Source organism: Arvicanthis niloticus, chromosome 20 (genome assembly GCF_011762505.2).
Source record: "Arvicanthis niloticus isolate mArvNil1 chromosome 20, mArvNil1.pat.X, whole genome shotgun sequence".
NCBI lineage: Eukaryota > Metazoa > Chordata > Mammalia > Rodentia > Muridae > Arvicanthis > Arvicanthis niloticus.
In genome coordinates, this window is record NC_047677.1 from 52,108,237 (window position 1) to 52,121,706 (window position 13,470).

Here is a 13,470-nt window from a genome sequence, read left to right on the forward strand (position 1 = left end):
TCCCCTTTCCTGTGAAGGGATGCAGAGAAGGTGTGAGTCATTACACAGGTGAATTCTTGTGAACCTTCTGCCCATCTTAATTTGTAAAAGGCTGGAGCCAGTGATTGGGCAGAAGAAGGGGAGGTGGAGAAATAAAGGTTGGTGGAAGAGAGCAGAGGGAGGACTGGAGGAAGACAATGGAGGAGGAAGATGATGAAGGAGAGGATGACTGAGAAGCAGGAGGTGGAAGGACAGACTCAGGGTCTGGAAAATCCTCAAGTTAAAAGGGTCTCATAGCTGGGAAACAGAGTAGTGTAGGGGTATCTGCCCAATCTAGGTTTACAGAATATATTCATAATTACTGAGTTGTGTTTTCATTGACCAATCATATTTGGGTTGGAGATTTAAATATCTCCCACTACACGTGGCTAATTGTGTTTATTAGGCTCATTATTTACAGTAATAAATGCCATGGCTTTACAATGGTCCATGCTCATCAAATAAAAATTTCCACTAAAGTTAACCCCATCTTATCCTAGTCAAAGAAATTAGAACCTCTGTAATGTAATTGTAGTAATTTACTGTCATTTCAAAATTTTTCTTGAGTCTTTCAAATTTCTTTTAATGAAAGCCCAAAACATATACAATTAAATGTGCCAAAGACTAGCTTTGGCACCAGAGGGTAAACTGAGGCAGGCAGATGATGAGGGATCAATGTTGAGAGTGGCTGATAGATGTAGATCAGATAACTATAGAAGTTGCTGCCTATGACAGTCAGAAGTTTAAGAAGAGAAAGAGAAATTACACATACACACACACAACACACGTGGTGGATGAAACAAAAGGTGGAGTCTAATAGCTTTTTACATATAGTCATGCATATATGTATGCAACATATATGCATACATATTTGCATACAGACCTACAGACATACATATGCATATTTACACATAAAATGGTTAGGGCAAATCTCCTGCAAGCAAGCTTCAAGCATTTTACAAATACACATGCATACATAAATACACATAAATGGTGGATGGAACAAGCTCTAAGGCGTACACAGTCAGGCTTTCCATATATATATATATGTGTGTGTGTGTGTGTGTGTGTGTGTGTGTGTGTGTGTATACACACATGTATATACATATATACATATGTACATACAGATCGGATGGATGGAACAAAATTCCAATATATTCCCACACAGACCTTACACATATACATGTATACATATAGATAATGGATTAAAGGAATAATATTTCAACCCTCACTCATATAAACCCTACACATATACATACATACACAGAGTTGATGGGTGGAAGGAAAGATGTTCCAAAGACCACACTTTATTTTGTTTCCCATAGCTTACATAACCCAATAAAATCTTTCAAACAGTATAAAATTGCAAGGTTATATTATGTTTTCTTCTAGTAAATGATTATGAAAACCTGGTGTGTTTCCCAATACCTTTACAAGAAATAGCATTATGTAGTACAGGTAAAGAAAACAAATTATTCCTCAAATCCCAAGTCCAGCATGGCCATGGTGAAAACAGATTGGCATGGTTTCTGCAAGTAGAACATGGCCAGCTGATGTGTCTCTGCAAGACTGTCTACAGCTGCCATGGGCATAAGGCTTGTTTCTATAATAGTGTACATTTACATTCTTCCTTTTGGGAACCTCCTCCCTTTAACATCAATGACTCCAAGATAATCAGACAGTATGAGTCTAGGAGGCAAAGTGTGCCTAATGGTTTAGCAAAATGGTAAGTACTGGGACATTCAGGACAGCCCTTGAGGCTGTAGAAAGAACTCTAAAAACATGGGTTCAAAATACATGATTTTTCAATTATGCAAAATATAAGGATGCATGAATTATGAGTGGTTTTGAAAGATATAGAAAACTTATGAAAAATATAGAAAGTTTTTATGACCCCTAGACCTGAGCAAAAGAATGCAGGTTCACTAGTCCCAAGGAAGCAGAACTGAATGTAAGATTTCAGGCCTTCACTGCCCCGGGATACATTCTGGGAGGAGTACATTATCCCTGAGTCAGAGGACACTTGCTGGATTAACATTCCTCAGCCTCAGGGAAGAGAACCCACCTGTGGGTGGGGAAGGCCCAAAGCAGGAAGACACATTCCTGACCACAAAGAAAGATGCAAGTCATCTGGGTGGTCCCAGGAACTGGCTGACCACAAGATGAATGGTTGGGCAAGGTTACATCCTTACAAAAGATAAATGTGATGTAGAGTGAAAAATTATAAAGGCCATTTTATGAAATATGTGTAGATTTTTCCGCCTTACAGAACTCAGAACTGAAAATAAGATTTCAGGCCTTCACATTCCAGGTGAAGGACACTTGCTGGATTACATTCCCCAAGCCTCACCCAAGGCAGGAAGGCATTCCTGACTACAGATAAAGATGTTATCACCTAGGTGGGGCCATAGCCCTATAGCCGGAAGGAAAAAGTGACTCTAGATCATTTGGGCTAGATTCTCTGAAATGTTCCACTGTTCTTGGTTACCCCTCCCTTGGTCTTCCCAGTGCTATGTTCAAAATTTGTAAAACAACCAATCATGTGTAAGCGCGCGAAAATGCCTTCCTCCCCCCACCCCATGCTATAAAAGACCCTTTATCCCACCACACGTGGCCAAAAACCCTGCTCTTGGAGCTAAAGAGCATGTCGTTTTTGACCGCCGGCTCCTCCCCTAATAAACCTCTGCTGATTGCATCCAGGTATGGTTTCTTGTGATTTTTGGGTGGTCGCAATCCGGAGGCTTGAGGAAGGGTCTCCCGAGTATGGGGCTCTTCATTTGGGGGCTCGTCCGGGATATGCGACCACCTTAATCCAAGAACCACGCTGGGAGGTAAAGGGACACCGCGGTTTTTTCTGTCTGGTTGTTGTGTGATCTTTTGTATAAATTGCCTGGTTTTTCATGTACTGATTTCTGGTTTTTCATGTGCGGGTTTGCCTAAATCGTCTGATTTCTCGTGTGCTAGGGTTGCCTAAATCGTGTGCTGTTTTGTCTAGGTTTGTTTAAGTTATTTGGTTTCTAAGTTGTTTGTGCCCGTCTGTCTGAATTATTTGGTTTCTGAAAAGTGCACTTCGGTTTGGACTGGCAGCTGTTTCTGTCTCGTGAGGGGCAGTAAACCATTTTTGTTTCGAGAGGAGACAAATGAGTGATTAGCAGACGTGCTGGAGAGTCACTAGCTGCTGCACCCCCAGAGACGTTTGGGGGTTCATCTAGGTGCCGGGGAGGACGTGGAATCCCTCTAGGCTGGCACAGGTTTGCATCTAGGTGCCGGAGAGGACGTGGAATCCCTCTTGGCTGGCACTGGCGATTGAGACGGGTTTTTTTTTTTTTTGTTAGTCTTTTTGTGTGTTAACAATGAAAACTAGAGAGAAAAGGTCAGAAATGGCCACCGTGGTAGTTGTGCTCTCATGGCAGTGTGTCTATTTTTGGGTTGTTCATTGCTGGTATGTTAGAAATCTGTTAGACTTGGTCCAGCATAGGCTGACCAAGTTGTCTGAATCTGTTAAATCTGAATCTGTGAAGACTGACCGCGTTGTCTGGTTATTGGAGTCTTACTTGGAAGGCGAGAGGACTTCCAGAAGGTCAGGGGATCTGACCGTTGGATTTCAGGGGGAAGGTGAGAGGCCTTCCAGAAGGTCAGGGGATCTGACTGTCAGGTTTCAAGAGACTGAGCGCTCCTACTTGGGGAGAAGACGCGGAATCCTTCTCCATCTGTGGTCGTAAACAAATGTAGTTAAGTGTTATTTGTGCCACCCGTGGCAGGGGTGAGCTATCTGTGTTTTATGTACTACCCGTGAGAGGGGTGAGTTATTTGTGTTGTTTTTTTATATGTGTGTGTCTTTTCTTGGCAAATCATCTGTGTGTTAGCTGTTAATCTACTGTGTTAAACATCTTGAGTTAAAAATAGGTAACATGATTGCCGGCAGAGAGAGAAATGAAGCCGCCGGTACAAGAATACAACTGCAGAAAGGCGGGCAGGTCCTTTAATAAGGGGCAGCTACCTCGGTTCGTGCTCGCGGTTTGTGTTCCTACAGCCCGCCTACCGCATGTAGGGAATGCTTCAGGTAACAGCACATGGAGGGTGCCCTCACCCAGCCCGCTCACCCAGCCCCCACTTGGCGGGCTACAACTCGTGGTTCCCCAGCACAGCAACAGCTTGCAACAGCTACCTAGTTTGGTATTCCTGGCTGTACTGGGTACCTTGAGGTCACTAGTGCAACAAATGGCGGTTTTCCACCTGCCGCCTATGAAGATAGATGAGAACCCAGGTGATAAAAGAAAAAAAAAAAAAAACCTGGCAGTGGAGCCAGGACAGCTAGACAAACAGCCACAGCAAGATTGTTCACCTGAGAGTTAATTATTTTTTTTTTTTAAAAAAAGAGAGACAAGAACTGGTTAAAACTGCTTACTTAATTTAGTTTAAAACTTACTTGTGAGGCAGTCTTGATTTACACAAGAAAAACTGATAATTCGCCCTGCTCTGTGGCTAGGAGAAGGACACCAGCAGAAAGTAGAAAAAAAAAAAAAAGGGGCCAGCAGTTTTTTAGCTTCTGTATGTAATAAGGAAGTTGATAATGATTTTTCCCAGTTTTATAAGTAAAGGAGTGCTTTTTTCTAAAATTACAGCTTAAAAGTTATAGGCTGCCCTGAGTCAGAAATATATATATATGAGTCAGGAATATATATATATGAGTCAGGAATATATATATATATATATATATCTCCTTCAGTTTTGATAAATTTTTTAGCCATTACTGTTTGAGACAATTTCATTATTTGTATGAGATTTTCATTAAGATTTGGTTCAAAGATGAGAGTTCTGACAAGATAAAATTAAAGAAGTGGTGAAGACTTGTGCTCTTACGTTAGACATAAAAATGTTTACTTTATTGTTCTTGTTGTAATCAGAAATAACTCTTTAAAAGGTTTTTATAGAACTATGACCAAAGTTTCTATTTTGTTAAAAGTTAAATTCAAATAAGTGTCAAATGTAACTCAAGTTGCCTTTTAAAAATTGTTAATAACTGTATGAACCTTCAACATCTTAATAATCCTTGCTGTGAAATGCTATAGATAAGGCTATTCATTCTGATTTGGTTTCTTTCTTAGAGCTTCAGAGGTGAGCTCACATTACACCTGTGGACAGGGTACTGTTTGCAGACTGAATTAGGTTATGGTCTCTAGTGTGATGTGAACAGCAGTCATGCAGCCTCACAAATGCATCAGTCTACACAGAGTTCAAAGCAATAAATAAGGTAAAAGCTTTGCTTTCACAAGACCTTTGCAGGTTCTGGTCTTCAGATTGGGGACCCCGTCAATTGATCAGGCCGTGGTCAGCAGCAGGTCAATTTGGAGCAGATTTGACTGAGACCTCCATGTGACAGAAGGTAAGGGACACCCAGAGGCCCGCGCCAGATTCCGCTGATAGGTCTTGAGAGAGAGGGTTATATGAGACCCCACTAAGTTTGATCGGGACACATGAGGTTAAGCAGAGATCAGATAAGTTACCCACAGCCTTTCTAGACTAGCTCATAGAGACATTCTGTCAGTGTAGACAAGGCTCCAGAGGCTACAGAGACTACAAGATAAGTCATTGAAAGATTTAGGAAGTATACTACATATTAAAATTATTGATGGTAATAGCAAGTGAGAGAAGATTTTACAGAAAGGAATAGAGAAGAGGAATAGAGAAGGTTTAGTGTAAGTCTAGAAAAAAAGAGTAGAGAAGAAGAATAGAGATCAGTTGCTGTGAGTCCACAGGAATAGAGAGGAATAGAGGAGACTAGAGAGAGGTGAAGAAAGAGAAAGGTGACAGGAAAGAATTTACAGAAAGCAGAAAAAAGGGACTCCAATCAAAGAGAGATAAAACTCTTTGAAAAAGACCAGTGTGTGCATCGCAAGTAAAGGAGCCAGCTTCAGGGTCCAAGAGGGGCCTAACAAATAAAAGCCAGGGCCAAGAAATCCCAGGCCTTGAAAAACATCCCAGATGGTGAAGATATTAGCTCTGTGTGAAGACAGTGATTAAGATAGACAGGGTCCTCCTCCAGGCCAATGGGCCAAAATATATTTATGGACTACCCGAAAATGGTGGACTAAGAGATGGGCTGGGTATCCCATTCATTTATGGTCATCCTAGACTGTTCCTACCCTCTGTCGGGTTGAGACTTACTCCCCAGGATTGGGATCCAGACAGGCTGCAACTAACTGACAAGAACTCACGGGTAGAGGAAAGGCTCCTCCTACTGACTCCATCCGGGAGCCGAGGTAACGTGCTTTACAGACGGGAGCAGTTTTCTCCATGCTGGTCAGAGGCAAGCCAGCACTACTGTGGTGGACACAAATGTCATCTGGACTGACTCCCCACCCCTGAGATCATCGGTGCAGAGAACAACCTTGGAACTTGGGGCTGACAAGAAGACCAACATCTGCATGGACAACAGGTATGCTTTTGCCACAGTCCATGCCTGCAAGGCTATATGCCAAGAGAGGAAACCCTGATGAAGCCAGCAACTGTGAGTACTCGTTGCCCAGGACACCAAAAGGGAGGAGACTCAGTGGCCTGAGGCAATAACCGGACAGATCAAGTGTCTTGATACGGCAGCCTGTTCCAGTTGTGGGCCTAAGAGATGGCCTCACTTAAAGCACAGAGTAAGAAAAAGAACTCAGATTGCTAGCCATCCTGCCAGATACTACCTAGAGAAAAATAGACAATGGCGCACACAAGAAGGGAGAACTATACTCCCCAGAAAGCAAAGGATTTACCAGGTTAAATACACAGATGGACTCTTAAGATATGAGTGCAACCAAGCAGCTAAGAGACTTAAATCGTATAAGGGACCTTAGGTTCTAAGCCAGAGAAATAATAAGACTTAGAGTAGATAAGAAATACCTAGGAGAAAACAGCCTAGAATAGGGACCTTCCCGAGGTTTCAAGTGTCCTAGGTAATTAGATCAGAGAGCAGTTTTAAGGTAAGTCAGGAATTGAAGATCCACTGTTTATATTGTCTCCGAAGCTCAGGACAGGTAGAGAGAATATACAGGACCCTAAAATTAAACTACCCTTGGGAACTGGCGCTGGCTAGAGTGTCCCTTGTTCTTGCTCCATACCCAGAATGCCCATTTTGTGTGAGAAATGATTTTTCAGGCTACTAAAAGACTGTTCCTGGTGCTGTGGACCATCCGACCTCCTTGAAGTTCACCATCACCACCTGTGACTGATGTCAACTGGAGAAGATCCAGATGCCTGAACAACCCCCTACTCTTTGGCTCCAGGTCTTCTGCTATTCTACAAGGCTAAAGAAGCAGCAGGCCTTGACTCCTGAGACCACCCCAGAGGCACAGGGAAAATGCTGCCTTGGAGGGTGGGACTTAGTGTGTGTACACCCAAGGTTAAATGACAGCTTGTGATTACAAGATTGAAGTTGAAATGTGAATCTAGAGTTATATAGATTTGTTCCTTTTGCAATTTCTCTTTATTATATATGTGATTTTATGTATATGTAGACAGCTATGTGCCACAAAATGTGGAAAAGTCAGAAGACAACTTTGAAAGTGTGCTACAAAGAAAAGGAAATATTTTGAAACCCCTAGTCAATAGAATAGAGCCCAAGAACCCCTGCTAACAGATACCTATTGCCTAAAATTGATAAATGGTAGACTTACAGCTCCGGGTTAACACCATGTGTTTCCACTGCTATCTTTGATGAAAACAAAGATTATTGTGTACTTGTCCAGCTAGATCCCGCAGGTACTCTTGAACTGAGTTTGAGATACACCCTAGATGATTCTGCAGACAGCCTATTTTCCTTGACTCTAGCTGTTACATTGTGACTAGGAGTGGCCATAGGTATAGAGACAGGTGTAACTACATTGATACAGACACCTCATTATTTTCATCAGCTGAGAGCTGCCACTGATGTGGATTTGAGAGCCCTAGAACAGTCAGTAACAAAGTTAAGTTGTTACTAGACTTGCTGTTTCTTAAAGGAGAAAGTCTGTGTGCTGCTCTAAGAAAAAATGTTACTATTATGTAGACCATTCAAGAGTGACCAGAGAGTAAATTCAGAAAAAAAAAGTTAGACCAGAGACAAGATAGAGATGCACCGCAACTTTGATTCGAGAGTTGGTTCAATCCTCCCTTGCTGGACCCCTTGTGATTTTACTTTTGCTCTTAACCATAGGCCCCTACATTTAAAATAGATTAGTAACTTTTGTTAGAGAAAGGATAAATGCTGTTCAGCTTTTTGTGTTGCGCCACCAATATAAGACTTTGGGTCAAGAAAATGGTAATTATGATGACACTGGAGTTTAAACTTTTCTAAAGATCCTAATCGGAAAAAGTGGGGTGAGAATAGACTTATTAATAATTGAGTTTTTATGATTAAAAACATAACCAAATTGGAAGAGGTGGGGATGTAGAGTGAAAAATTATAAAGGCCATTTTATGAAATATGTGTAGATTTTTCCGCCTTACAGAACTCAGAACTGAAAATAAGATTTCAGGCCTTCACATTCCAGGTGAAGGACACTTGCTGGATTACATTCCCCAAGCCTCACCCAAGGCAGGAAGGCATTCCTGACTACAGATAAAGATGTTATCACCTAGGTGGGGCCATAGCCCTATAGCCGGAAGGAAAAAGTGACTCTAGATCATTTGGGCTAGATTCTCTGAAATGTTCCACTGTTCTTGGTTACCCCTCCCTTGGTCTTCCCAGTGCTATGTTCAAAATTTGTAAAACAACCAATCATGTGTAAGCGCGCGAAAATGCCTTCCTCCCCCCACCCCATGCTATAAAAGACCCTTTATCCCACCACACGTGGCCAAAAACCCTGCTCTTGGAGCTAAAGAGCATGTCGTTTTTGACCGCCGGCTCCTCCCCTAATAAACCTCTGCTGATTGCATCCAGGTATGGTTTCTTGTGATTTTTGGGTGGTCGCAATCCGGAGGCTTGAGGAAGGGTCTCCCGAGTATGGGGCTCTTCATTATAAGATGTTTTCTGTATGACCCTGATTAAATTTGGTTTGGGACCTTTTAAGACTTTCTACTGTTTTTATGTTATGTTTCCTTGGTAACCCCCTCATCACCCCCCTTGGTTTGTGGTTCTGCCTTATATAAGCCCTCCACTCCCAGCTGACGGGGTCAACACTCCTCTGCCCCAGCATGGGTCATGAGTTTCCGCCTCAGTCAATTGACCCTGAAATATACCTCATGCTGTTGCATCAAGAATGGTGTCTTGTGAGTTATTGGGTGGCCACAAATTCCTGAGGCTTGAGGGAGGTCCTTCCTTCATCGGGGGTCTTACAGTTTCATGAATATAAAGGAAGAAAGGTAGCTAGCTACACTATGAGCCAGCTTGTCAGAAAGATAAAAAGGCAAGCAGATTCCTGAGTTCACATCAGCCTGGGACACAGTGAGTCCAGGGCCAGGTGTGGTAGAAATGGTAATTTCAGGGCAGGGTTCCACACAGCTAGTTTATCTTCTGTGCCTAACAGAAGCATGCAGATTGCTGAATTCTTTTTGCAATGTTAAAAGATATTGTGTGCATGCTGTCTCCTAAGAATAAAGGGGTTGGGGTCACCAGATGCCAATTCTTAGGATAATCAAAAGGAAACCTAAGGTAAATAGCTGGATTGATATGTAAAATAAAGGAATGGGCTTATGATCTGCCAGAAATGAGCTATCCAGAGAATTGTTTAGAATAGCTAGAGAGAACTGCTTGGAGAACTGGCAAGAGTGGAAACAGAGAGAGTTGTCTGGAGATCTCCAGAGAAAGCATATCAGAGAAAAAGAATGCAGAACAGAGAGAAAGCAGGCTAGAAAGCTGTCTCCAGCAGAGCAAGTCCCCCACCTTGGGCCTGTAGAGTAAAAAAATTATAAAGACCATTTTGTGAAAAATATGCAGGCTTTTTCTTTGCCCTTAGACCTGAGCAGAAAGAGCACAAGTTCCAGAATACGGAACTGAAAATAAGATTTCAGGCCTTCACTGCCCCGAGACACATTCCGGGTGGAGGACATTATCACTGATTCAGAGGACTTGCTGGATTACATTCCTCAAGCCTCCGGGAGTAGATCCACCTGTGGGTGGGAAAAGCCCAAAGCAGGAAGACACATTCCTGACCATAAAAAAGATACAAGTCATTTAGGTGAGGCTTTGACCGGAGAAAGTGAGAAATATTTAACCTGAAATAGTTGGTAATGACAGGGTAGGGCACAGTGACATGGCAAAACTACATTTTTGAGAAGAATGAGTATGCAGAGTGATTTTCACGTGGCTCTAAATCATTTAGAGTGAGTTCTGAAAGGTACCTTTTCCCCAAGGCTCTCAGCCTGTCAAGCTGAGCAGGCCGGAACACACTGTTTACCACTAGAGACCGAATAACAAAGGACCTGGGAAGCTGCCTGCATTGGAGACTGGAAGTCTGCTGCAGGAGTTGAGTTGAATAGACTGCCTGCTGAGCTCCTGCCTGGCCCGTGAGTGATTGACAGGGCTGCTGAGCTGAAGTGCCAAAGAAGCAGACCCTTCTTGTGGGGGTTGGGTCTTCCCCTTTTTATTTGATGGTCTTACATTAAACTACAAGCCTTGATCAGAGAACTTTGTCTTGGCTTCATCTCTTCCTGCTGTTCCCCTATTTTCAGCCTCTCTTGCAGGTGAACCCGTTCAGCTGTTGCTGCAGGCGGCAACAAGTTCCTCTGAAATGTTCCACTATTTTTATGTTATGTATCCTTGACAACCCCTCGCCCCGCTTCCCACTCCCCTGGTTTGTGGTTTTTCCCTTTAAAACCCTCCTCAGACTGGCTGGCTGGGTCAAACTCTACTCCTGTGAGAGTGTGCAGTTTGGCTGCTGGCTGCCAGCTTTCTTCCCTAATAAACCTCTGCTGATTGCATCCAGGTATGGCGTCTTGGAGTTTGTGGGTGGTCTTGACTTCTCGAGACTTGAGTAAGGGTCTCCCAAGTTTGGGGGTCTTCAGGCCCACAAGTTGATTTTCAGTCCTTTGTTTCCACCTCTGTCAAACCTTCTTCTATCAAAATGTCTCTCCCTATCCAGACTGGTCCATGGCATACATTCATATACCACTTGGGAGGTAGCCAGGCCAACATTTAGTAGATTAGATTAGGTATCACCACTCAGTAATTGTCAAAGCAGAATAAAATGACCACAGTCTTCATCTCATTTATTTGTTAGCTAATTGGGGATGAGCTTAAATTAGTTGTACTACATTTAATTTCTATATTTATCTCTTCTTTGACCCAGTGGTCATTGAGAGCTCTTGAGTTTACACAAGTTGGTAGGCTTTTTATTGTTTATGTTGCTGAAGTCCAGCTCTTATCCATGGTGATGTGATTAAATGCAAGGGGTTTCTTCAAACTTTTTGTATCTGTTAAGGCTTGCTTTGTGACTGATTATATGTCCTGAGGTATTTTCTACCCCAGGGTTTCTATTCCTGATAATGTTTCCTGTCCACAGAATTCTAGGTCACTTGTGGTTCTGACTTCTGTTGAGGGCATCCCTGCAGGTGTCAAAAAGAGACTTAAAGTATGCTAAGAGATGAGAGTGATAACCCAATGCAGATTGACTTTATCAATCTGGATCAGACTTGGGGGACCCTTATTCTAGACTTCATTGCAAGCATATTTAAAACACTGTACATCTGGGGAATAATTTCCAGGCAACAATAAGTGCAATCAGTCCAGTTCCAGATGTAGAATAATGCTTAAGATGTGACTACATAGAAATATTTTTTCAAAGCACATGTGACAATTATAGCTTTTCTATAGCTAAAAGACCTAGAATTTAATGTGGTCTCAGATCAGTAGCATAGAGGTCAGCAGGCCATAAAATACATGTGAGATCTCACCTGAGGATGGGTAACAGTATAGGGAAGAAAGAGTCTGGAATAATCATTCTTGGGAATTTGGGTAAGTTGTGCCTCTATAGCAAAAGGTAGGTGAGGTCTGCCTCTGCAGATAGCAAAAGGGTCACCAGGGCATTAAGAAAATCCACTCTCAGCCTGTTGGATAGAATGCAGGTATTTCTTCTCTTCACTGAGAATAGGACCCTGCATATTTGACATTCCTGGTTTCCCTATTGATCTGTGGATACAAGGACTTTTGTGTCCCCAGCAACCTGTTGTTCATTAAAGAATAGATTATCTCCTGCCAGTGGGAGCATTCACCTCAGGCAAAGATGAGCTCTATATTTGCCTATCCAATGCATCGTTGTCACTCTGAAAATCATATACAAACAACTAACAGAGATATGTTCAGCAAGTTTTATTCATATTTTTGAGCATACTTATTCACACATACTTGACAAGGAAAAACTTGTCCGGGAGGAATTTGTGGAAAGATTGAGAGAAGACTGAAATGGAGAAAGTGATGTAATATATTTTAATCAAAATGTATAAAAACAATTTTTTTAAAAGTGGCTAGAGAGATAGCTTAGCATTTAAGAGCAGTTGGGTCCTGTTGAGGACTCAGGTTCCATCCCCCAAAACCACACTGTAGCTAACAATTTGCTGGGACTCCAGTCCTAGGCATCTCCTCCCCTTTTTGGCCTCTATTGTTACTGTACACAGACACATACAGTCAAACACCCATATATACATAAAAATAAAGCTTAAAATATAGAATTCCATAGAGTGATGTCACAGCCCTGAGACAGATAGCAGTCAGGGCTAATTAAAATGAAGTCTTTCATGTCCTTCATGGAAGCAGCTGTGGTCTTCCTCTGAGCCAGCCAGGTTAGAGGTTAATGTAGCTTTACTGTAAGGTTAGAGTAATCAGCAAAACTGTTCTTCTAAGAAAAACATGCACAGTTCCTATAGGTGACTTTTCCTTGATATTTTCTGAATTTGTGTTCTCTGTCCTTTGTATATGTAAGAATTGTGGCATTGATCAATCTGTTAGATCATAGTCAACAGGGAGCAATATCTCCTGAACAATCTACTGTCACTGTGTTATTTACTGGATTCTCTGCTAAGACCTTTTAGTTAATGGTGACCATTCCAGAATACCCTTATATATCTGTTTTGACATTGTGACCATGTTAAGCAGAGGATTTGACTCAGCATTTATAGGAGTTAGCTAATCTCTATGTGAATGTATCCAGACTGCCTCAGTAAAACCCCAGTGCTTCTTTTCTTGAAGGAAATCATTGCTTCAGAAATGATTCCAATGTTCTCCTTGCCTGCCTCTTGGGAAAAAATTCTTTCTCAGTTCTTTTGTCTTGTCTGATGTGATGAATATTCTTGGTAATCAAACTGATTACATGTGGAATTAACTAAAACCAAGAGTTTGGGTACTGTGGGGAATTTTTCTTAATTACAACTTTTGAAGTGGGAAAACCCTTGGTTAATCTGGATATTTTTAGGTGATGAGATCCACATTTAATCCAGACCAAATTTTCTTATGGTAGCCTAGATATATACAAAGGACATTGAAGATGGTATCTT